The sequence below is a fragment of the Lepidochelys kempii genome, chromosome 1 (assembly GCF_965140265.1).
Source record: "Lepidochelys kempii isolate rLepKem1 chromosome 1, rLepKem1.hap2, whole genome shotgun sequence".
NCBI lineage: Eukaryota > Metazoa > Chordata > Testudines > Cheloniidae > Lepidochelys > Lepidochelys kempii.
In genome coordinates this window covers 84,131,889-84,156,166 of record NC_133256.1, presented here as the reverse complement: position 1 = coordinate 84,156,166, position 24,278 = coordinate 84,131,889, and positions in this window count along the sequence as shown.

Sequence of the window (24,278 nt, the reverse complement as noted above, 5' to 3'; positions counted from 1 at the left end):
CCCTTACAGTATAAAGAAAGGCAACCATTTTTTCTTTGTATTCTTTTTTTGCCACCATACACATCAAGACCGAAACCTCACAAAACAAAAAAAGGGGCCCTAAACCTTGAATCAATATGTGAAATAATTTAATGCTATTATATGCTTTGATTTTTGTTTTTATTATATCTGTATTTATTCTCTTTGATTTACAAAACAAACTTTGGAAAAATAATAGCTTTGCTTATGATATGAAAACTTTCTGCCTTTCCAGTATATAGAGACTAATCTCCAAAGAACAGGCACCAATAGTTTTTTTATACATCTGTCCCTGGATGCCCTACTGTACCCTAACTCAATCTAAGTATGGCATAAATAGAAATCCTCATCCTTTTTTACCCCATCACGTCTCCCCTACTTTCATGATATTTCCTTAGCTTCTCTCCTGCGTCATTTCCAATTCCTTGCAGTGATTGTCCACAGCTGTGTCCCTGCCTGCATCTCACTGTCCTCCACTCTTCTCCTGTGCTCTGCCAGTCTCCTGCCACAAATGAAGTAGCACTTTATAATTATAACTATTATTGTATGATTTGCTTTCCATACCACCTCAGAGCCCTATTCATGGAGCAGGACTGTATTGTGCTAGGTCCTGAACAACTCAACTCAAAAAGATGGTCCCTGCTCCATGGAGTTTACAATCTAAGTAATCTTTCTCCCACATTGCATCCCCTCTCCCCCACTCCCTCCCCATCTTCCCCTCCCTCCATATGCCTGGAAAGATATCCCTGATCCCCTATGCCAGGCTGTGATGTTACCACCAATCCATTCCATGACTGGTTTATCCTGACCAGAATTTATACAGCTCCTTTGTGGTAAAAATGCAGCACAAACTCTGTTCCTCCTCTGCTGGCAATCTAGACATCCAGCAAGAGCTACAGTGTGTTTGAACATCCATCATCCTTAATAAACATTCCCTTTATAGTTTATTACAGTAAGGTCCTGCCTATCACAAGAAACCGTGCACATGCAACTCCATTTCTCCTTGAAATTCCTCCTCAAAACCCACTTCTTTTGACCAGCTCTCCAGTCTGAACCTCACTCTTTTTAAAGAGCTAACACAATGTATACAATGTAAAACAAGTAATCTCACAACCTTAAACTATGTAAATCTCCCACCTGTATCTAGCTTAGATATTGAGCTCCTATCAACAAAGGCTATTTTAAATTTTCTGTAACATGTCAAAACACATTTATGATACTGAATAAAATATAAATAATACACATAACAACATCTGCAAAAAAGTAGAAAATCTATTACTTTAATTGACAAAGTATGTGTGGAAAAAGCTAAAAGCAATTAAAGGTGGGTCAGGCTCTAAAGTTCAGACCTTGATTTGGATCTGAAAATTATGTGTCATAGGGACAGTCGTATTTGCAAGGAAATAGAAAAGAGAAAAAGTAGGTGTAGTGAGACAAAGTGGCCTCCCTCTAAGCCTGAGCCCGAGGGACCTCTACCCTACCCCAGGTGGACAGAGCTGGGCCAGCCCCATCCCCTGCATCAGAAGCAGAGAGGCATGTCAGGAAGAAGAAAAGGCAGGACCTGCAGCTCATTTGAGCTGGAGCTGAGGAAGGATGCAGACACCTCCAGCCTGCTGCAGAACTCTGGAGTTGAACCTGCCCTCTGCAGCATCCTACCCCCGGATGATACCAATCTTGGAAAGGAGTATGTTAGGGTTAGAGTTAGGGAGTAGACCGATAAAAAGACTCAAGCTCAGAGCCAGACCTTCAAACCTTGTGACAGGATCTTCCTTCTACTTCCCTTGGATGAGTTGAAGCTGCTCGTCTGCTGGCAAGGAACTTATGAAGTCCTCTGCTAAGTGGGTCCAGTTACATAATATGGCAACCTGACTGTTGGAAGAAACACCAGATCTATCGTGGAAAAATCATGGAGCAGGTCCTCAAGGAATCTATCCTGAAGCACTTACACAAGAGGAAAGTGATCAGGAACAGTCAGCATGGATTCACCAAGGGAAGGTCACAATCTTTAAAAAAGGGAAGAAGGAGGATCCTGGGAACTACAGGCCAGTCAGCCTCACCTCAGTCCCCGGAAAAATCATGGAGCAGGTCCTCAAAGAATCAATCCTGAAGCACTTACATGAGAGGAAAGTGATCAGGAACAGTCAGCATGGATTCACCAAGGGAAGGTCATGCCTGACTAATCTAATCGCCTTCTATGATGATATTACTGGTTCTGTGGATGAAGGGAAAGCAGTGGATGTATTGTATCTTGACTTTAGCAAAGCTTTTGACACGGTCTCCCACAGTATTCTTGTCAGCAAGTTAAAGAAGTATGGGCTGGATGATTGCACTATAAGGTGGGTAGAAAGTTGGCTAGATTGTCGGGCTCAACGGGTAGTGATCAATGGCTCCATGTCTAGTTGGCAGCCGGTGTCAAGTGGAGTGCCCCAGGGGTCGGTCCTGGGGCCGGTTTTTTTCAATATCTTCATAAATGATCTGGAGGATGGTGTGGATTGCACTCTCAGCAAATTTGCGGATGATACTAAACTGGGAGGAGTGGTAGATACGCTGGAGGGCAGGGATAGGATACAGAGGGACCTAGACAAATTGGAGGATTGGGCCAAAAGAAATCTGATGAGGTTCAATAAGGATAAGTGAAGGGTCCTGCACTTAGGACGGAAGAACCCAATGCACAGCTACAGACTAGGGACCGAATGGCTAGGCAGCAGTTCTGCGGAAAAGGACCTAGGGGTGACAGTAGACGAGAAGCTGGATATGAGTCAGCAGGGTGCCCTTGTTGCCAAGAAGGCCAATGGCATTTTGGGATGTATAAGTAGGGGCATAGCGAGCAGATCGAGGGACGTGATCGTCCCCCTCTATTAGACATTGGTGAGGCCTCATCTGGAGTACTGTGTCCAGTTTTGGGCCCCACACTACAAGAAGGATGTGGATAAATTGGAAAGAGTCCAGCAAAGGGCAACAAAAATGATTAGGGGTCTGGAACACATGACTTATGAGGAGAGGCTGAGGGAACTGGGATTGATTAGTCTGTGGAAGAGAAGCATGAGGGGGGATTTGATAGCTGCTTTCAACTACCTGAGAGGTGGTTCCAGAGAGGATGGTTGTAGACTATTCTCAGTGGTGGAAGAGGACAGGACAAGGAGTAATGGTCTCAAGTTGCAGTGTGGGAGGTTTAGGTTGGATATTAGGAAAAACTTTTTCACTAGGAGGGTGGTGAAACACTGGAATGAGTTACCTAGGGAGGTGGTGGAACCTCCTTCCTTAGAAGTTTTTAAGGTCAGGCTTGACAAAGCCCTGGCTGGGATGATTTAATTGGGGACGGGTCCTGCTTTTGAGCAGGGGGTTGACCTACTGAGGTCCCTTCCAGCCCTGATATTCTATGATTCTATGATGTCAGCATACTGAAGTCAGATTTGATAAACCGTGAGTTGTACAAACTCAATGTTGACATTGCACCATTCCAGGAAACAAGACTTGCACGTGCTTGTTCTGTTCATGAGGCCAGTTACATCTTCTTTTGTCAAGGTAAAAGCAGTGAAGAAAATGGTCTGCCCAGTGTCGGTTTCACTGTGAGAAATAAGTGGGTAAATCTCCTAGAAACATCCATTGAGAAATCAGAGCATATCATCTCACTTAAACTTCAGACGACTATAGGCTTGTGAACATTATTAGTGCCTTATGCACCAACACGCCTATCTAGCTCCGAGGATAAGAATATATTTTATGACTTTTTGCATTAAGTTGTCAAAAGAATACCATCAACTGAGAAACTTTTCCTCCTCGGTGACTTCAATGCAAGACTTGGGGCAGACAACAACTCATGGTCAGATTGTCTAGGACATTTTGGCATTGGCAAGATTAATGGGAAATTGCCAACACTTCTTGAATCCTGTGTCCCAAACCAAATGTGAATTACCAATTCACATTTTACAGGAAAAGATCCCCACAAAGTGTCATGGCCACTGGCACCAATTAGACCCTGTTATCGTTAGAAGGAAAGACCTAGTCTTAGTGCAGAATACTTGCATGTTTCACAGTCCTGATTGTGACACTGACCACTCCTTGATTATTAGCAAAGTGAAGATTACATCCAAGAAACTACATAGAGCAAAACCTAGAAGCAAGCTGAAAATCAACTCTATTAACACCAAAAAACAGAAGAAATGCCAAGAGTTTGTGAAAGCTTTTGAACATAGCATGCATGAAATGTTATTACCAGAGAAGGCAGCAGAATTTGGGGAAGATTTAAGAACAACAATCCATGAAACAGCTTTAACTACAGTCAGGGGAAAGAGACCATCAAAAAAGGACTGGTTTGAAGAAAATGAAGTGGAACTATTACCTCTCATCAACATTAAGAACACAGCCTATCTGGAACACATCAAGAAGCCAACAGAGAGCATCAAAGCGAGACTTTGACATGCAAAAACTGAGATACAGCGAGCAAGCAGATGCTCTGCAGTTCATCACTGGATCCAGCTCTGTGAAGAAATACAGAGAGCCTTAGACACAGAAAACCTCAAAGTCATGTATGACGGCCTGAAGAAAGCTCTAGGCCCCACTGTGAACAAGGTTGCCCCTCTCAAATCGCAGAGTGGTGAAATCATTACAGATAAAAGCAAACAGTTGTCTCATTGGGTTGAACATTGTTCAAAGCTATACGCACAAGAAAGAAACATCGCCAGTGAATCACTGGACCAAATACCAACTCTACAGGTCATGCTAGAGCTAGATGTGGAGCCCACTGTAGAAGAGCTAAGCAAGACCATTGATTTGCTATCAAGTGGCAAGGCTCCAGGAAAAGATGACATCCCAGCAAAAACCCTCAAGTGCACGAAAGACAGCCTATTATCATATCTTCATCAGCTGCTACTTAAATGCTGGAAAGAGGGTGAGGTACTACAAGAGATGCATGACACAAACATCATCACTTTGTATAACAATAAAGGTGAAAAGGGTGACTGCAACAACTACAGGGGTATCTCACTACTAAGCATAGCAGGAAAAGCTTTTGCAAAAGTCATCTTAGTGCTCCTACAACAACTGGCAAATCGTGTCTACCTTGAATCACAGTATAGATTCAGGGCTGGAAGATCAACTATAGACATATTTTCTCTGCATCAACTCCAAGAAAAGTGCAGAGAGCAAAACCAACCATTGTACTTCGCCTTTTGTGGATCTAACCAAAGCATTTGATACAGTCAGCAGAGCAGGTCTGTTTGCAATACTAGAAAAGATAGGATGTCCACCAACCCAGTTAATTCTTATACATTCATTCCATAACAAAATGAGAGCAACTGTCCAGTTTGACAGGTCCACTTTGGACAGCTTTGAGATGAAAAGTGGCGTGAAGCAAGGATGTGTTCTTGCCCCTACACTCTTCAGAATCTTCTTTGTGGTAATCTTGAATTGTGCATTTAAGGACATGAAAGATGGAGTGTATCTCCACACAAGATCGGATGGGGAACTCTTCAATCTGTCAAAGACCAAAGTAAAAAAAGTGCTAATCAGGGAACTTCTATTCACTGATGATGCTGCCCTCATAGCCCACAATGAAGATCTACTACAAGAACTCATGTACCTCCTTTCATCATCAGCATTAACAAAACAGTTGGTATTAGGACAGGTAGTTCTACAAGATCGTTTAATAACTGTAAATGCAAACCAGTTAAAAGTAGTCCAAAGGTTAAGCTATTTAGTCTCTACAGTGACCACCAACCTCTTAACTGATGAAGAACTAAATGTTCACATTGGAAAAACTGCCATCACCTGCAGCAGGCTAACTAAAAGACCGTGGAACAACTCAAAGCTTACCATCAAGACCAAAATGCTAGTGTACCAAGCTTGTGTCCTCAGCACTCTCATGTATGGAGGGGAAACATGGACAACTTTCTCACCAGGAGAAAACTTACTCACTACAGACAATTGCATCTATTATAGCCTGTTGGCCAACACCTTCTGAATCATTATTCTTTAACTTAACATCATTCTTTAACTTAACAGAAATGACCTAGCCCCTTTTTCTTTTGTAACCATTTCTCCCTACACCTTTCTTCTATTCATGAAGTGGCTTGACTTGAAATGCATTGTTAAAACCCATCACTCTTTTGCTAGCACTTATAGCTATTGTTTATTTCCATAAATGTCTTTACATTGTGTTAATTCCACTACTACAGAAGTTCTCAAGATTTTTCTTCAAAAAACTAAAAGTGCTGAAAGGCACTGTAAGTTTGCTAATAGTAAATAGATAAGTAAAACACTAAATTTGATAAATTTATCTGTCCTTATTTGTTTATAGTTTTTTCTATTTGGAACACAGATTGAAAACACATGTAATATCTATAGGGACATTGTTCTCAAAGCTTGTATCTGGAGTATCTCCAGGGAATGTAAGGAAATAAAAACATTCTATACGTATGTAATGAGTATTTTAGTGTCAACATCTTGGATGCCAGTGCAAATCCATTGAAGTCATTGCCCCTGAGACAGTGAAGGTATAATTCCTCTTCAACAGGCCCAAATCTTTGCTCCCCAGAGGTAGCTTGTGAGGTTCATTCTCTATGTGATTTCATGCAGTGGGGTTCACTGATAGGCAAGGATCTTAAGTGATACCCTGCAATGTCTGAGGTGAGTTGGAGGGAAAGGAGGGACCTGTTTTGCCCCCATATCTCAACACATTGGTATGCCAACTCCCGGTTGGGAGTGATTCAGTGTTTCTTGGAAGCCTGACTTATTTGCTGGAAGTTAATGATTGGTTTTTTTCAACACCTGGATCCAGAGGGAAGGGAAGTCTGGTGGTCTAAAACTATGGGTAACCTCTTCCAATGTCTGGTGGAAAAACTTGGCAGGCCCTCTCTTCTGCTTATTGGTATCTCCTCTGTCTCTCTATTCTGGGGTCTGAACTTGCCTTGTCTATTGATTGACATTCCCTTTGACTGTATACAGTTTGTATACTTCCTTCTCTCTGAGGGAGTTCATCTTCTATTCAAGTCTCTCTACCTTTTCCTCCAGAACAGAAATCACCTTGTAATTAATGCATAAAATAGGACATCCTCAGAGACATCATAGCAAAGGCATTCTCCATGTTCTTAAATAAGTAACTCTTTCCTTGATGGAACCATTTATCAACAGGTTACTGTGTTACTTCTATGGTGGCTATCTCTATTTCACTGAATGGTCATATGTAGTAATTTCTGCCTCTGATGGTCACTGCCTAGGCTTACCTTTCACCTCAGTCCCACTTAGATGAAGTTCCTTTTTCATCTGGACTCACTCTATTGTTGTCTCAATCTGTTCCTTGTTCTCCTTTTAGGTGGTCTCTGAGAGAAAATTTTACATATTTTTTCTTTCCAGATTACCTCAAAGTAGATTAAAATAGCAAATATTTTGCTACTTCAGTGTGATTTAAAGAAATCACATGTACAACTTACCCTCTCAGCTGGCCTCTTATTTCAAATGACTCAAGCAATGAGACTTTAGCCAGTTTATTTGGGAGATGAATACATGTATATGTTACCTTGATGTCTATTTTGGTGTTGCTGGGCCTATGGAACCCTAACCATTACTTCTGCTGGTGCTCTCCCCAGATCTCCAGGAGCTCAGCAGTCACTGTAATTCAATTGGCTGGAGCTCAGCTCTTGACAAATGACCTGTAAAATAAAAGACAGCCTGTGATCTAAGGGGGGCATACTGACTGGGGGCATTCTGTCAGAGAGAGACAGATGTTGCAGGGGTATGGTCTCTCCAGCCCATCTACAATGCTTGGGACAAGAGGGACATATTTAAAATGGCAAGGAAAAGCTCAGTTTAACTAACAAAATATATATGTAGGCTTTTGTTCTTTTTAACCCCTTTCTCTATGTTTATGTTCCTATTGACAAATAAATAATGGTTGTTCTGAAGAAGCTGTCCTGAGTTACTGCAATTTCGTACTGATCATAAGTTTTCAGAGAGGTCTATAGCAAGGGCTAAAGCTGGACCTGTGGGGCAATACAATTGGTAAACCTAGGGTGCTGTCCTAGCATGGTCAGTCCAGTCTAAAAGAGGGGCAAATCATGGAAATCTGTTCAGATAGAAGTGCGGGTGTAAGTCTGTTTCTTGGACATGATTCCCACAGAAAGTGTAAAGCTACAGCTCACCATGAACCATAAAATCACTCTAATTGTTTTGCCAATTCGAAATTTATTTCTGCTATTTAATGTCAGTTTTCTAGTCTCAATTTCATTATCCCTTGTACCACCAAAATGTCTTGTTTTCTTAATATTTACAAACATCATATATCTATACAGTGTCTGGTTTTCAGATTTCACAACATGAGCTTAATTAGTTGTTCTCCCTATCTAGGTTAAAGCATGTGCCTCTGTGGCAAACAGAGCTTTCTTATTACTGATTGTTTGAACTATTTTCTGGTCTTTGACTAAGAATGGAAGAGAGTGGCAAAAGGATTGGCTTTGAAAGATCAAAAAAGGAGACACAAGTACAACTGGCCTGTGAATTTAATAGACTCCCATCATTGTTTACTCTGAATGAGTCCCAAAATTATGAAGTACACCCATGAACCATCTCTTTTATTCATTTTTACAAAGGATAGAACAATGGTGTCCTGATCCATGACAGGGCATCTTGGCCCTCTGTAATAATAAGAAAGAATCGTATATTTCTCTCTCTTCCCTTCTATAAGTAGGGACTGGACTTTATTTTGTTTTTATTATTCAGTTTTATCATGTGGTGTTGCAGAAAAGCTAAGGTTAATACAGTGCATTTGATTTGAAGGTGCTGATGGTTGTAGTCATCCTGAGTTGTAGTCGAGTTGTGTGTTTGTGTGTTAAAGACAGTTTTCTCAGCAAGTTTTACTTTGGAGTTATATTTCATTGTCCCTGTGGAATATAACTGTCCTGGGCAGTGTTGATCACACAGAGTGAGGCAGTTTAACATGGGTTAATCCTATACAGGGTATAGAAGATGAGGACCTTGAATTTAACCCAGTATTCCATGTGTAAAGAGGAGAACATGTAGAGTATGGGGGTGATGTGCTTTTTACAGCCTGTCCAGAAGAACAGATGGTCTGCTGTGTTCTGAACCCGTTGTAGAGTTTTGTTTTGTTTTAAGTTGGTAGTCTCATTCTTGGGTGGGGAGAATTAAGGTCACCTAGCCTGCATCCCATGAATGAATTGATTACCTTGTCCAAATCTAAATTTGATAGGAAGGGGCACAATTTTCTTCACAGCCATAGATGGAAAAAAGGAATGTTTCAAGGCTTTGGCTCTTTGCTTCTCTGAATCAATGAGCAGCCCAACTGAATACTGTGTCCAGTTTTGGGACCCACACTACAAGAAGGATGTGGAAAAATTGGAAAGAGTCCAGCGGAGGGCAACAAAAATGATTAGGGGACTGGAACACATGACTTATGAGGAGAGGCTGAGGGAACTGGGATTGTTTAGTCTGCGGAAGAGAAAAATGAGGGGGGATTTGATAGCTGCTTTTAACTACCTGAAAGGGGGTTCCAAAGAGGATGGATCTAGACTGTTCTCAGTGGTAGCTGATGACAGAACAAGGAGTAATGGTGTCAAGTTGCAGTGGAGGAGGTTTAGGTTGGATATTAGGAAAAACTTTTTCACTAGGAGAGTGGTGAAACACTGGAATGCGTTACCTAGGGAGGTGGTGGAATCTCCTTCCTTAGATATTTTTAAGGTCAGGCTTGATAAAGCCCTGGCTGGGATGATTTAGTTGGGGATTGGTCCTGCTTTGAGCAGGGGGTTGGACTAGATGACCTCCTGAGGTCCCTTCCAGCCCTGATATTCTATGATTCTATGATTCTGTGAATGATACTTAATAACTCTGCAGCATCAGGGCAGTGGAAAATGAAGCCTGAAACTCCAAGTTGTGGCCAACTTTATGATTCTCTTTTTTTTCCCCATTATGTTCAACATTTTTCAGTCTAAGCTTTATCTGTAACAAGCATCCTGCTTGAGGCTGTCATTGTTCACTGGAGCCCTGCCTACCTTGCCATACTGAAACCCTTCTCCCTCCACCCCCTGTACTGCCCATCTCCCCTTCCCCCTGCATGCAGCTGGCATTTGCACTCCCCTCTCCTGCACGCTTCTCTGTACCGCACCCCACTTTTTTAACAAAAGTGGCCATTTGTTCCATTTGCTCTTGCAAACTTGATCAGTTGGTTAGAGAAAATGGGACAAATGCCCTCTTTTGGAAAAAAAAGAATCAGAATGACTGGGACAGGGCTAAAAAAAGAGATTGTCCTGGCCAAAATGGGACATATGGTCACCCTACCTTAAGCCTATAGCAGTGCAGAGAAGGTTAGACGAGACTTAAGAAAAGTGAATAAACAAAAAAAAGATGAAATTACATGTTTGTATTAGTAGCTTGTTGCAGAAGGGTTATATTGAGATACAGGAATGAACTGTGGTAAAATGAATTTAATGTCGGAAATGTACAGTCTACAATATTCAAATAAAATAATTGTCCTCTTTTATTTTTCTTGTAGTTCAATTGTGTGACTACAAAATGATTATGCTATGAGTAGCATGCAATGAAAATCCACTGCAGACAATGCCCAAAGTGCCTGGATGAATAAATAATTTTCACTAAACTATTTTGTCTGAGGTATTTTTATCTGCCAATAAAAATTTCATGACGAATATTTGATGTAAATTTCAGCTCTTAGTAGGACTTGGCAGAAGGAGGAGACCAAAATGCTTCTGGCAGCAAAATAAGTGTTCAGACTTTATTGAAAAGTGACATTTGAAACATATTTTTTATTGGAAACAATTCAACTAAGAAGCTTATACTTTTTTTAAAATGTAGTATAACTAATACAGAAGAAAAGAGACAGAGATGCCATGCTGAGCCAGTCTGAACTGATTTCAATGGACTGAATAAAATTGAACAAGAGGAGGGGATACCAAGCAAAATACTATTTGACATTTTTATGGAAGACGGACCATGCAAGAAAACACAGTCATAAACAAATACATCACTAATGAAAAGCTTGGATATTAGTTTACAGATGCAAACCCCATATGGGTTCCTTAGGAAATAATTGTGATGTGGATAGCAGAAGAAAATTGTTCTCTCCAAAGAAGAAAGACATAGATTATGTAGACTTGTAACCGCCCCTTGCACCCTCCCCCCCACCTCCCCACAAAAAAAGAAGCAGAAATGAATTATTAGCTCAGGACCCATAAGTTTTTCTTCCTTATGGAAAAACCCATTGAAATTATTAGAAATGAAACCAATATAGATTTTTTTTTCTTTTAGAAATGTGAAGATGGAGTGGAAAGATTCAGCATTTTATCACCCATTTCATCCCAAGCAACTTGACAAGAGTCAGAGAACTGAAGTATTGACCTGTTTGCTCTTGTTTCTCCAAAAGCTAAATGAAAGTTTGGAGAAAAATCCCTTCAGCCATTTTCTACATGAGTACCTAAGAAAACCCAACTACTTTTCCAAGTTCAATAACATTCAGGCTACCTTTTCTCCACGTAGATATCGCAAAGTCACCTGAGCTTTGAAACTGGGCAAATAAGGCAGCATTGATGAAGGGTATGTGCTAAACTATCGGGAATGAACGAGAAAATTTGTCTCACCCCCCAAAACGTTTGTCTCGCCCTCCAAAAAGTGGATGGGTTCATCAGTCCCTCACGCTGTATGAGGCAGAGTCAGATGTTTTTGATTGACTGGACTGACTCTTCAGATAATTCCTTCCACTGAAGAGCCCTCTAGAAAGTTGCTTTCTAAGCTAATAGCTGTCATATTGGATTTAAACACTCTTTCAAAAAGGTATTAACAAGAGATAACTGATGACTGTCCAACCTAAAAAAATCCACCACATATAAACTGGGATGATTCCAAGGGCCATCAATTAATGTAATAACACAGTTTTCCATCAATTCTCTGTACAAAAGGAAAAAGCAACACAACACAATTTAAAAATAATGACCCCATAGGCAGGAGATGAAAAATACAGGGTGGAATAAATTTATGGGCCCATCCCACGACATGAATGAAAAATGTTTAGGATGAGTGAGACAAATTCTCTCATTCTCACTGTGGGGAATGGGCCCACAAATTCAGTAGGGATAGGATTTTTGTAGCAGTACCCCAGTTGCCACTATCAATTGTTGGGTGGGCTATGGGTGAGCTATATGGCTAGCAGAACCCTTCTGCTGAAGGCCGCTTCACTTGACTGAAGTATGTTGTATAAAATTTTAAAAAGATATGTAGAGACTCCCCACGTTGCTGCCCTACAAATGTGTTCATATGATGCACTGGACCTCTCTGCCCATGAAGCTGACATTGCCCTGATGGAATAGGTTTTAATCTTGAATGGATGAGTATTCTCCTTGGCTTTATGTGACTCAAATTCCCCACCTAATATATCTTAGTATGGAAGAACTGGAAGCTTTGTTTAACTTAGCTCTTTGGTGTACTAGAATGAACTAAGTGTGTTGTACTGTAGGCCCATTGACAGACCTGCCTGTAAGAATTCTAGGAACAATTTGACTGAAGCCCATCCTGTCATTTATTCTCTTACAATGCACCAGAAATCAAATCTCCATTTTATTGTACACTGAGAATTAGTGGAAAACTTTCTGGACTTCAGTAGGGTAGATTTCATATCACTGGAGTGTCCTATTTTGTTTAAATGTGACCTTTCAATGACCAGGAAGTCAGGTACAGAAATGTTAGGTAGCTCTGGAGTGGATTGTGGTGGTAATGAAGGGCTGCAGACATCTCTATGAGGTCTGAAAACCAGAGACAACTGGGCCACTGCGGCACAGGGAGAATCACTGCAGCCTCCATATATATTGGTTTTTATGTGTGTCATGGGAAAAGGAGGAAATGGAGGTAGCAGAGCTCTTGCTCAGACCTAGAAGCAGGCATCAATTCCCCTGGCTGGATGATCTCTTCTTCTGGAATATAACTTGTTTGTTTTGGCATTAGAGCTGGATACAAATTGGTTTCCAAAAAGTATGAGCTATGTAGTCAAACTAGCTCTTGTGGAGACACTTCCTCTCTCCCTCCCTCCCCCAAGATCTCTGATGTTGCAGCTGACCCAACCTGTTGTGGCATTCAGTTTTCCTTTGACATGCACAGCTCAGATGACAGAATGTTTGTTTCATCCATGGCTTCCACTTGTGATGAGCTCCATGGGCTGCCCCCTTGTCTGTTTCTATGTTCCATGGCAGTAGTGTTATCTGTGAATACAATTATGTGTCAGGAGCTTAAGGCGGAGAGGAGTGCCTGAAGAGCTCGATGAATTGCCAGTAGTGCCAAACAGTTTATGGTTAAGTGAGATTCCATCTACGATGACTGGCCTTGTACCATGTGTCAAGATGTGTCATCCCTCCAAGCTGGCATCTGTCATTATGGTAGCTCTCTGTGGTTCTACAACTGGATAATGTCAATGAATCTTGTTGGATGTAGCCACCATCTGAGGAATCCTTTACCATTGTGGAGACATGTCTTACAGTATGAGAGTTGGAATTGCCAATCTGAGTAGGGAAATTTAGCAGGTAGTACTGCAGAAACCTGAGATGAAACTTTACCTATGGAAGTAGGAATATACATGAAATGAACATGCTTAGTAGATGAAGAAAGTGGGAGTGCCAACTGTGAAGGATCTGGTATGTTTGCTTCAGAATCCATGATGGCCTGTCTCTTGAGAGAAAGGTGCTGTGGAATGTGTGTCCAACACCAAGTCCCCAGGTGTTGTATTGTGTGTGTAGGGACAAGCTGGCTTTTCTTCAGAGTTGATTATAAATCCACATTGCTGAAGCATTTGTATTGTCAGCTGTGTGTCGCAGACTGACTTCTGTCGGGAGGCAGTTCTTGTCTTGTACTGTGCCTTTCTGATGCCGGGATGCCATTATTACCACCAGGACTCTTTTTGAATACGTTGGGGGAAGTGATAATGCCAAAAGGAAGTGTTTTGTTCTTCATGTGCTGAGTGCCGTATGCAAACCTCAAGTACCATCCTTGGCCTTAAGGATTGTAGCATGGGGATATGCCTCCTTCAGGCCCATTGACATTAGGAAATCTGCCCCACCCCAGGTAGTAACCAGCATGATGGAATGAGTGGCCTCAATTTTGAACTTGTGAGAGTGAATCAAGTGGTTGATTGTCCTTAAGTCCAGGATTGTCTTGTCCTCCCTGATTTCTTCAGACTCAGGAATAGTATGGAGTACAAACCCTGAACCATTCCTGGTCTGCAACAGGCTCTATTACCCTGATCTGGAGAATGTGATTGATTGGCCTGAATATTGCATTCCACTTCAAAGGGTTGATGGACAGGTGAGAAATCTGGCATGGGGGATCTTTTAGAATTCTATGGCATCCCCCTTGGAAATGATGTCTCTGACACATTTATCCATGGTGACGGCAAACCAGAGGGGAGCAAACACAGGTAATCGACCCACCAGGAGGCAGCAGGGAGGATGGAAGTCATTGATTGCTTTTAGGGGCATTCTTGAATAAGGAGTCACCTCTGGGTTTATTGGACCTGGCTCTATCTCATCTATCCTTAGAGAATCTGTGGTCTCTCCTACCATATATATATATATGTGTTGACTGTCTAGGGTAGAAAAATGACATAAATATGAAAGCATGAAGTGAAATAAGTAAAACTAGAGCAGGTGTTAGGGAAATTTTCTTTAGAGGACCCTAACCCCTTGATTCTTATAACCTTTTAGGGGATGTCAAAGAGCAGGGACTCAGTATAAGCAAGTACTGCTCTGGTGAATAAAAGTGGCCACTGCTGAAGCTCTGAGGACTGCCAAAGCCATTTCATAGCTCCTGTGGAGAGTTGATCCCACCATTCCACCCGAGCTATCTTTGGGAAGGAAGTCCCCTTTGGCAGGGAGGAGAGTGTCCTTGATAAGAGCTGACAGGGCTGTATCCATGTTAAATAGAGCAACCAGGATTGCATTTGTCTGGTGGACATTTATATACATTTTTGGTTCTTTTGGTCAGACATGGCCTTTGCTGGACTTTCCCATTCCACCTTTGTGACCTTAACCAGGGCAGCTGGGATGGGAACATAAGGATCAGATTTGGATACTGCTGGAAAATAATTTTGGGTGTTTTCTGTTTCTTTGACCTTCTGATTGTCCCTTTTGGTAGCCTTTCTGGCTGAATACTCAGGGGAGATACTCAAGAAAGCAACTGACTTTCTCAAAATAGATTTGATAAACTGTGCAGGGAACAATAGTTCCTGGAGATACTCTTGGGTTCTCTCTGCCTCAGATTCTGAAAGTTTTTCCTGTTCCAAGGAGGAGAAGGAGGAGTGTCTAAACTTAGAGAATTTCTTTTCTTCATGACTGCTCTTGTGTGACACTGAGCCAAAAAGGGTTAAGCAACTAGCATGCTAAATGACCCAACTTCACACTTTAAAGACCTATTAGCGAAGTATATAAATGGTAATCAGGGCCATTTCTTATAAATAGCTAACAAAGCCATGTCAGATAAACTAGAGCTTTGAAAGGTACACTTGTATTGTTAGAGAATTGGAAGAAGACCTTGATTGTAGTGGTCTATGTTTACCTATATCTTGCTAGAGGTTAACAATGTAACCAAATAGTTCCTCTCTTTTACTATATTCTATTGATTCACAGATAAAAAGGGGATATTAATATTTAGATGGAACTTGGGTATAATAATATCATTGTCTATATTTCTCTTTGAAGTTAGTAGTAAACTGTCTATGAACGGCTTAATGGATAATTACCTTATGCCAAGGGTGGGCAAACTTTTTGGCCCCAGGGACACATCTGGATATGAAAATTGTATGGCAGACCATGAATGCTCACGAAATTGGAGGGTGTGAGGGCTCCGGCTGGAGGTGCAGGCTCTGGGGCCAAAATGAGGGTCAAAAATGAGGATTTCACGGTGCGCGAAGGGTCTCCGGGCTGGGACAGGGGGTTAGGGTACTGGCATAGGGGGCCTCCGGCTGGGGTGTGGGCTCCGGAGTGGGGCTGGGGATGAGGGTGTGGGGGTGCAGGAGGTGCTCTGAGCTGTGACTGAGGGGTTTGGAGAGCGGGAGGGAGATCAGGAGTGCAGGCTCCGGGTGACACTTACCTAAAGCAACTCCCGTAAGCAGCGGCATGTCCCCCCCTCCAGCTCCTACACAGAGGGGTAGCCAGGTGGGTCTGCATGCTACCCCATCAATAGGCACTGCCCCTGCACCTCCCATTGTCTGTGGTTCCAGGCCAATGGGAGCTTCAGGGCTGGCACTTGGGGCAGGGGCAGCGTGCAGAGACCCCTGGCTGTCCCTATGCGTAGGAGCCAGAGCGGGGACATGCCTCTGCTTCCAGGAACTGCACAGAGCCATGACATGCACAGAGCGGGGCAAGACCCTGACCCCACTCCCTGGCTCGTGTGCTGGAGCAGGGCAAGCCATGGACCCTGCTCCCCGGTGGGAGATCAAGGGCCGCATTAACACGTCTGAAGGGCCGGATGTGGCCCTGGGGCCGTAGTTTGCCCACCTCTGCCTTATGCTGATGAATGCAATTAATTACTTGTGTATACAGAGGAAATAGAAGGTTTTACTTCAAAGCCACAATGCTTCACCCAAGGAATATCTTCTGTCCGGAGGCTATCGATAGCTTGCCAGAGATCTATACAATAACTCTAAGGCCCCAATTCTGTATCTTAGATCTGCTTAAGATTTGTCAGGGAAAGTCTGAGTCGCAAAACTGGGGTATCCAGCTCGTCTGTATCACTGTTATATTGGACATGGTCTGCTTATTTTGGACTATAACCAGATGAACAGACTCTGGAAAGAACTCTTTGCAAATCTAAAGCTCACCATCTCTGCTATGAAACTACATAAGAACTCTATTCATGTCTGTATGTATAATGATCTTTTAACCAATACTCTCTCCTTTCTTTTTAATAAATCTTAGTTTAGTTAATAAAAATTTACTGTAAGCATGTATTTAAGTAGATTCTAAAATATTCATTGACCTGGGGGGTAATGTGTCTGATCCTTTGGGATTAGTAGAACTTTACATATGAGGAACAAGATTTTCAGTAATCCTCATCATATTTGACTTGGCTGTCTGGGTGGGAGCCCAAGGCTGGATTGCTTTAAGCAAACTGTATTTCAGCTTCTGCGTAACCGGTAAAGTATTGTAGAAGCTGTTTTTTTTTGCTGGCTTGGTGAATCTAATTGTTAGATTAACCACCAGCTCTGGGGAACATCTACCCCATTCATTGTAATTTGCCTTGATTGAGTAATCTCAGTGTGCCCAACCGAGATCCCAGTCACCCTTACTTCACTTAGAGGGAAGAATAGCAGGAGTGAGAGATGAGGATTGGGAGTAATAAAAATCCAGGGAGGAATGCTTATGCTTTATAACCCTTATGCTGTGTCTGATCATGCCATAGAGAGAGGAAACGAAGGAAGAGGGGGACGGCTCCTTGAATATGTCCCAATGCTTTTTGGTTTCTTCTTTTCACTCTGCATGGGCTCCAGGGATGAGGAGGGGGACGTGGATGAGGAATCATAGAATATCAGGGTTGGAAGGGACCCCAGAAGGTCATCTAGTCCAACCCCCTGCTCGAAGCAGGACCAATTCCCAGTTAAATCATCCCAGCCAGGGCTTTGTCAAGCCTTACCTTAAAAACCTCTAAGGAAGGAGATTCTACCACCTCCATAGGTAACGCATTTCAGTGTTTCACCACCCTCTTAGTGAAAAAGTTTTTCCTAATATCCAATCTAAACCTCCCCCACTGCAACTTGAGACCATTACTCCTCGTTCTGTCATCTGCTACCATTGAGAACAGTCTAGAGCCATCCTCTTTGGAACCCCCTTTCAGGTAGTTGAAAGCAGCTATCAAATCCCCCCTCATTCTTCTCTTCTGCAGGCTAAACAATCCCAGCTCCCTCAGCCTCTCCTCATAAGTCATGTGTTCCAGACCCCGAATAATTTTTGTTGCCCTTCGCTGGACTCTCTCCAATTTATCCACATCCTTCTTGTAGTGTGGGGCCCAAAACTGGACACAGTACTCCAGATGAGGCCTCACCAATGTCGAATAGAGGGGAACGATCACGTCCCTCGATCTGCTCGCTATGCCCCTACTTATACATCCCAAAATGCCATTGGCCTTCTTGGCAACAAGGGCACACTGCTGACTCATATCCAGCTTCTCGTCCACTGTCACCCCTAGGTCCTTTTCCGCAGAACTGCTGCGGAACTGCCTCTATGTCTGTTTTCTCCTGTTCCCCTGTGTCCCGTCCCCCCCCCCCCCCCCCCGTGGACACTGCTGTGAGGATTCTAAGAAGGCCAGTGTCAGGAGTCTGTTCTAAAACAGCTACCTGAAGAACATGAGCTCCCGACTCCAAAATAACCACTGTGGCTCTGCTATGAAAGAAAGAGGGCACAATGGCAGAAAACTAATTTCTCTATGCTGCTGGCAGTTCTTGTGATCCCTGAGGAATGGAGTGGGTGACCTGATCACAGAACACCCCCTGGCCTGGGTCCCTGGCAACATAGGAGGCAACTCCGTGGGTGCTCTGGGGCTGGAGCACCCACAGGGAAAAATTGGTGGGTGCTCTACACCCACCAGCAGCTCCCTGCTCCGCCTCCTGGCCCCAGCTCGCCTCCACCTCCTCCCCTGAGCACACCACATCCCCACTTCTCCTCACAGTGCTTGCTGCTGCGAAACAGCTGTAACAAGCTGTGGGAGGAAGGGGGAAGGAGCGGGAAAGCAGCATGCTCAGGAGAGGAGGCAGGGAAGAGGCGGGACCGGGGCAGGGATTTAGGGAAGGGGTCCAATGGGGCAGGGAGGGGGTGGAGTTGGGGCAGGGACTTGACTCTGCATCTTTGGAGACAGAGAACATCCTGGAGGGGCTCTTCAGTGGAAGGAGTTAGCTGTTAGTTAGTTGTTTTAAATGACTGAAATCAATGGGAGTTTGCTCGATAGGTAAAATCAGATTGAAAATGGCAGGACATTTCCTGAAACTATACAGTTCTGCATACAAAGGCACTTAAAAATTGAAAGTGGTAATTCCAACAACTGTAATGAAAAACATTTTTGAAGCCCTCACTGGCTTACCAAGTATTTATTATTAAATTTCCTACATTACATGGGGCTGTCGTGCAATCAAGTCAGTGGTCCCTTTTAGAATTCTGAGCAGTTCTATTTTTATATTTCACTGGAATAAATAAGATTGGGTAGTGTGGTGATATAGGGAAGTTAACATCACAAGACATAATAATTTCTGAACCTTTAAATAATGAACATGACAAATGTAGGCTGCTCTGCCCATCACCCATGTTAGCCTTTTGCAGTTTGTCAAGACATTTTTTGCCTGCTGATATTGCTAAAGAAATAGTCACTGGCTCCATTGGCAAAACAAACACACACACTAATAATAATTTGTTTTAAGAGTGTGAAAGAGAAAACAGAAAAGGATTGTTGAGGCTAACAGCAGCTATTTCATTTAATGCTATGTATAACCGAGTCGAGTCTTGTCATTCTAAAGTAGCTTTTGAGCTTTGTTAGCAGTATGGCAGTGGGAATAACCTCTACATGTTTTCTCATTCATTCATTTTTAATGTGTGAGGTTTTTAAATTTTTCTCCACTGGCTCTCTCTCTTTCTGTGACCCAGTTTTTGGGATGTTTTGGTTGAGACTTAAAGAATAAACAGATTGGGTTAAAACTCAGAACACCAATTCTGGTTACAAAAAAAAATTACTCTTCCTTATTTTAATAACCTAGATTTCTAAAATTCTCTGAACAATGAGAAAAAGATCACAGTTATATGTCATAATATTTAACTATAATTAACATAATTCTCACAATGTGTTTGTCAATGGTAATTATCCTTGCAATAATAACCTAGTGTAGCCTTAAATTATATTCTAATTATAAACTATAGGGCCAAATTCATTCCTGCACTGGAATTCCATTAGGAATGATTTTGGTCCAGAGTGTTCATAATTAAACATATTTAAAATGTTCCCTTTAGCAAAGGGAATAGTCTTCAAGCAAGATTAGAATAAGTTAAATACACAGAAGAAATAAGAAAAGAATAATTTACATTGGAAAATTAGCATAGCACTTTCATTTTTATAAGATACTGCACTTTAGCGCAAATATATAGTGACACATGCTAGTCTGAGGCCACAGTAATGAACCTGAGCTCAGTGTATTGCAAGAGTTGGAAAAAAAGAGAATCCAAAATTCACTTGTATAGTTATTCATTGCATAGGCCTTGATTGAGCATTATTCTCCGAATGTACCATCATTCCACTATCATTGGTGCAACTCTGTTTGTTATAGCAACTGTAGAAAATATAGCAGCTGTTAGCATTTTAACCATTGTGTCTGCTCAACCTGAACAGTAGTTAAAATGAATCAGGAGGGTCTACGCTGTTATTTATATCATTGATACCTCCTTTGGATCTGAAACAGTGCTTGTGCAATGGTGGGAAATATGAAGAAAAGTACTAGTGCAGACACAGGTCTAGATGGCTTGATCCTGTGATATGCTGAGCATCCTCAAATGCCAATGACGGAATGGAATGAGTTAATAGCACTTAATACCTTTCAGGATCAGGCTCAACATTATTCATGTTATTTGATTATAATATCAGTTGATTTTTTGTATTGCAATATTGTAGAGGCTGGAGATTACACCTGAGACCGCAACTCCATTATGCTAATTGCTGTACAAACAACTACTAAGAATCAATCCCTGCCCCCAGTAAATTTATAATCTCAATAGGAAAGACAAACAAAGGGAGGGGAAACAGAGGCATGGAGAGGTGAAGTAACCTGCCCAAAGTCATACAACACAGTTCAGTGACCAAGCATAGGAATATGAGATTTCTAAAAGAAGTTATTAGTGGGAAATCATCATCAAGTGGGTGAGTTTTGATTGGGATTCCACAGGGGTTGACATTAGCCCTCATATTATTCAACATCTTCATTAATGATCTGGCAGTAAATATGAAAACCACTGCTGATAGGTTTGCAAATCAGACACATATTAGCAGTGGTAAAAAAGGATGAGGACACACAGTTATACAGGGTAATCTGGATCATGTGGTAACCTGGGTTCATTCAAACAAAATGCATTTTAATACATCTAAATGTAATAACATACATCTAGAAACAAGAAATGTAGGCCATACCTACACAAAGGGGGATTGTATATGGAAAGAAGTGACTCTGAAAAGGATTTAGAAGTCTTAGTGTACAAGCAATTCAACATAAACTCCCAGTGCAACACTGTGGCAAAAAGTGCAAATGTGATCCTTGGATATAAAAACAGTAGAGAGTAGAAGTGGGGAGGAGATTTTGCCTCTGTATACAGCACTGGCACTCACGTTTTAAGAAGGATGCTGGAAAATTAAAAAGCAGAAAAGAGCCACAAAGAATAATTCAAGGGCTGGACAAAAATATGCTACAGTGAGAGAGGGTGTCCCAGTTATTTGTTAACAGAAATAGAAGGGAAAGCAGTGTCATATAGAATCATAGAATATTAGGGTTGGAAGAGACCTCAGGAAGTCATCTAGTCCAATTCCTTGCTCAAAGCAGGACCAACACCAACTAAATCATTGCAGTCTAGGCTTTGTCAACCCAGACCTTAAAAACCTCTAAGGATGGAGACTGCACCACCTCTCTAGGGAACCCACTCCAATGCTTCACCACTCTCCTAGTGAAATAGTATCCCTAATATCCAACCTAGACCTCTCGCACTGCAACTTGAGACCATTGCTTCTTGTTCTGTCATCTACCACCACTGAAAACAACCTAACTCCATCCCTTCTGGAACCCCCCTTCATGTAACTGAAGGCCGCTATCAAATCCCCCCCTTACTCTTCTCTTCTGCAGACTAAATAACCCCAGTTCCCTCAGCCTCTCCTCGTAAGTCATGTGCCACATCCCCCTAATCATTTTTGTTGCCCTCCGCTGGACTCTCTCAAATTTGTCCACATCCCTTCTGTAGTGGAGGACCAAAACTGGACACAATACTCCAGTTGTGGCCTCATCAGTGCCGAATAGAGGGGAATAATCACTTCACTCAATCTGATGGCAATGCTCCTACTAATACAGCCCAATATGCCATTGGCCTTCTTGGCAACAAGGGCACACTGTTGACTCATATCGAGCTTCTTGTCCACTGTAATCCCCAGGTCCTTTTCTGCAGAACTGCCACTTAGCCAGTCGGTCCCCAGCCTCTAGCGGTGCATGGGATTCTTCCTTCCTAAGTGCAGAACTCTATACTTGTCCATGTTGAACGTCATCAGATTTCTTTTTGGCCCAATCCTCCAATTTGTCTAGGTCACTCAGGACCCTATCCCTACCCTCCATCGTATCTACCTCTTCCCCCAGCTTAGTGTCATCTGCGAACTTGCTGAGGCTCCAGTTAATCCCATCATCCAGATCATCAATAAAGGTGTTGAACAAAACTGGCCCCAGGACCAACCCCAGGGACACTCTGCTTGATACCGGCTGCCAACTAGACATCGAGCCATTGATCACGACCTGTGGAACCTGTGAATCTAGCCAGCTTTCTATCCACCTTATAGTCCATTCATCCAATCCGCACTTTTTTCACTTGCTGGCAAGAATACTGTGGGAGACTGTATCGAAAACTTTGCTAAAGTCAAGATATATTAGATCCACCACTTTTCCTATATCCACAGAGCCAGATATCTTATCCTACAAGGCAATCAGGTTGGTCAGACATGACTTGCCTGTGGTGAATCCAAGTTAACTATTCCTGATCACCTTCCTCTCCTCCAAGTGCTTCAAAATGGATTCCTTGAGGACCTGCTCCAGGATTTTGCCGGGGACTGAAGTGAGGTTGACTTGAAGTTCCCCGGGTTCTCTTTTTTCCTTTTTTAAAATATGGGCAGTATATTTGCCTTTTTCCAGTCATCCGGGACCTCCCCCGATCACCATGAATTTTCAAAGATAATGGCCAATGGCTTTGCAATCACATCAGCCGACACCCTCAGCACCCGTGGAAGCATTAGATCTGGACCCATGGACTTGTGCATGTCCAGATTTTCTAAATAGTCCTTAACCTGTTCTTTCACCACTGAGGGCTGCTCACCTCCTCCCCATGTTGTGTTGTCCAGTGCAGCAGTTTGGGAGCTGCCCTTGTCTGTGAAGACAGAGGCAAAAAAAGCATTGCATACTTCACTTTTTTCCACATCATCTGTCACTATGTTGCCTCCGCCATTCAGTAAAGGTACCACACTTTCCCTGACCTTCTTCCTGTTGATAACATACATGTAGAAACCCTTCTTGTTACCCTTCACATCCCTTGGTAGCTGCAACTCCAATTGTGCCTTGGCCTTCCTGATTACATCCCTGTATGCTCTAGCAATATTTTTATACTCCTCCCTAGTCATCTGTCCAAATTTCCACTTCTTGTAAGCTTTCTTTTTGAATTTTCACTGTTAAGCCAAGCTGGCCGCCTGCCATATTTACTATTCTTTCTTCATTTTGGGATGGTTTGTTCCTGTGCCCTCAATAAGGCTTCTTTAAAATACAGCGAGCTCTCTTGGACTCCTTTCACTCTCATATTAGCTTCTTAGGGAAATCATAGAATATCAGGGTTAGAAGGGACCTCAAGGGGTCATCTAGTCTAACCCCCTACTCAAAGCAGGACTAATCCCCAATTTATGACCCAGATACCTAAATGGCCCCCTTGAGGATTGAACTCACAACCCGGGGTTTAGAAGGCCAACACTCAAACCACTGAACTATCCTCCCCCATTGCCCATCAGTTCCCTAGGGGAGTCAAGGTCTGCTTTTTCTGAAGTCTGGGGTCTGTATTTTGCTACTCTCCTTTCTTCCTCTTGTGAGGATCCTGAACTCAACCATCTCATGGTCACTACTGCCTAGGCTGGCACCCACTTCTACTTCCCCTACCAATTCTTTCCTGTTTGTAAGCAGCAGATCAAGAGGAGCACACCTCCTCCAGCACTTGCACCAGGAAGTTGTCACCAACACTCTCCAAAAACTTCCTGGATGGTCTGTGCACTGCTGTATTTCTCTCCCAGCATATGTCAGGTGATTGAAGTTCCCCATTAGAACCAGGACCTGTGATCTGGAGACTTCAGTTAGTTGTCCAAAGAAAGCCTCCTCTACCTCATCCTTCTGATCCAGTGGTCTATAGCACACGTCCATCATGACATCACCCTTGTTGCTCTCACCTCTAAACTTAGCCCAAAGACTCTCAAAAGGCTTTAGTCAAGTTTCAAACTGGAGCTCTGAG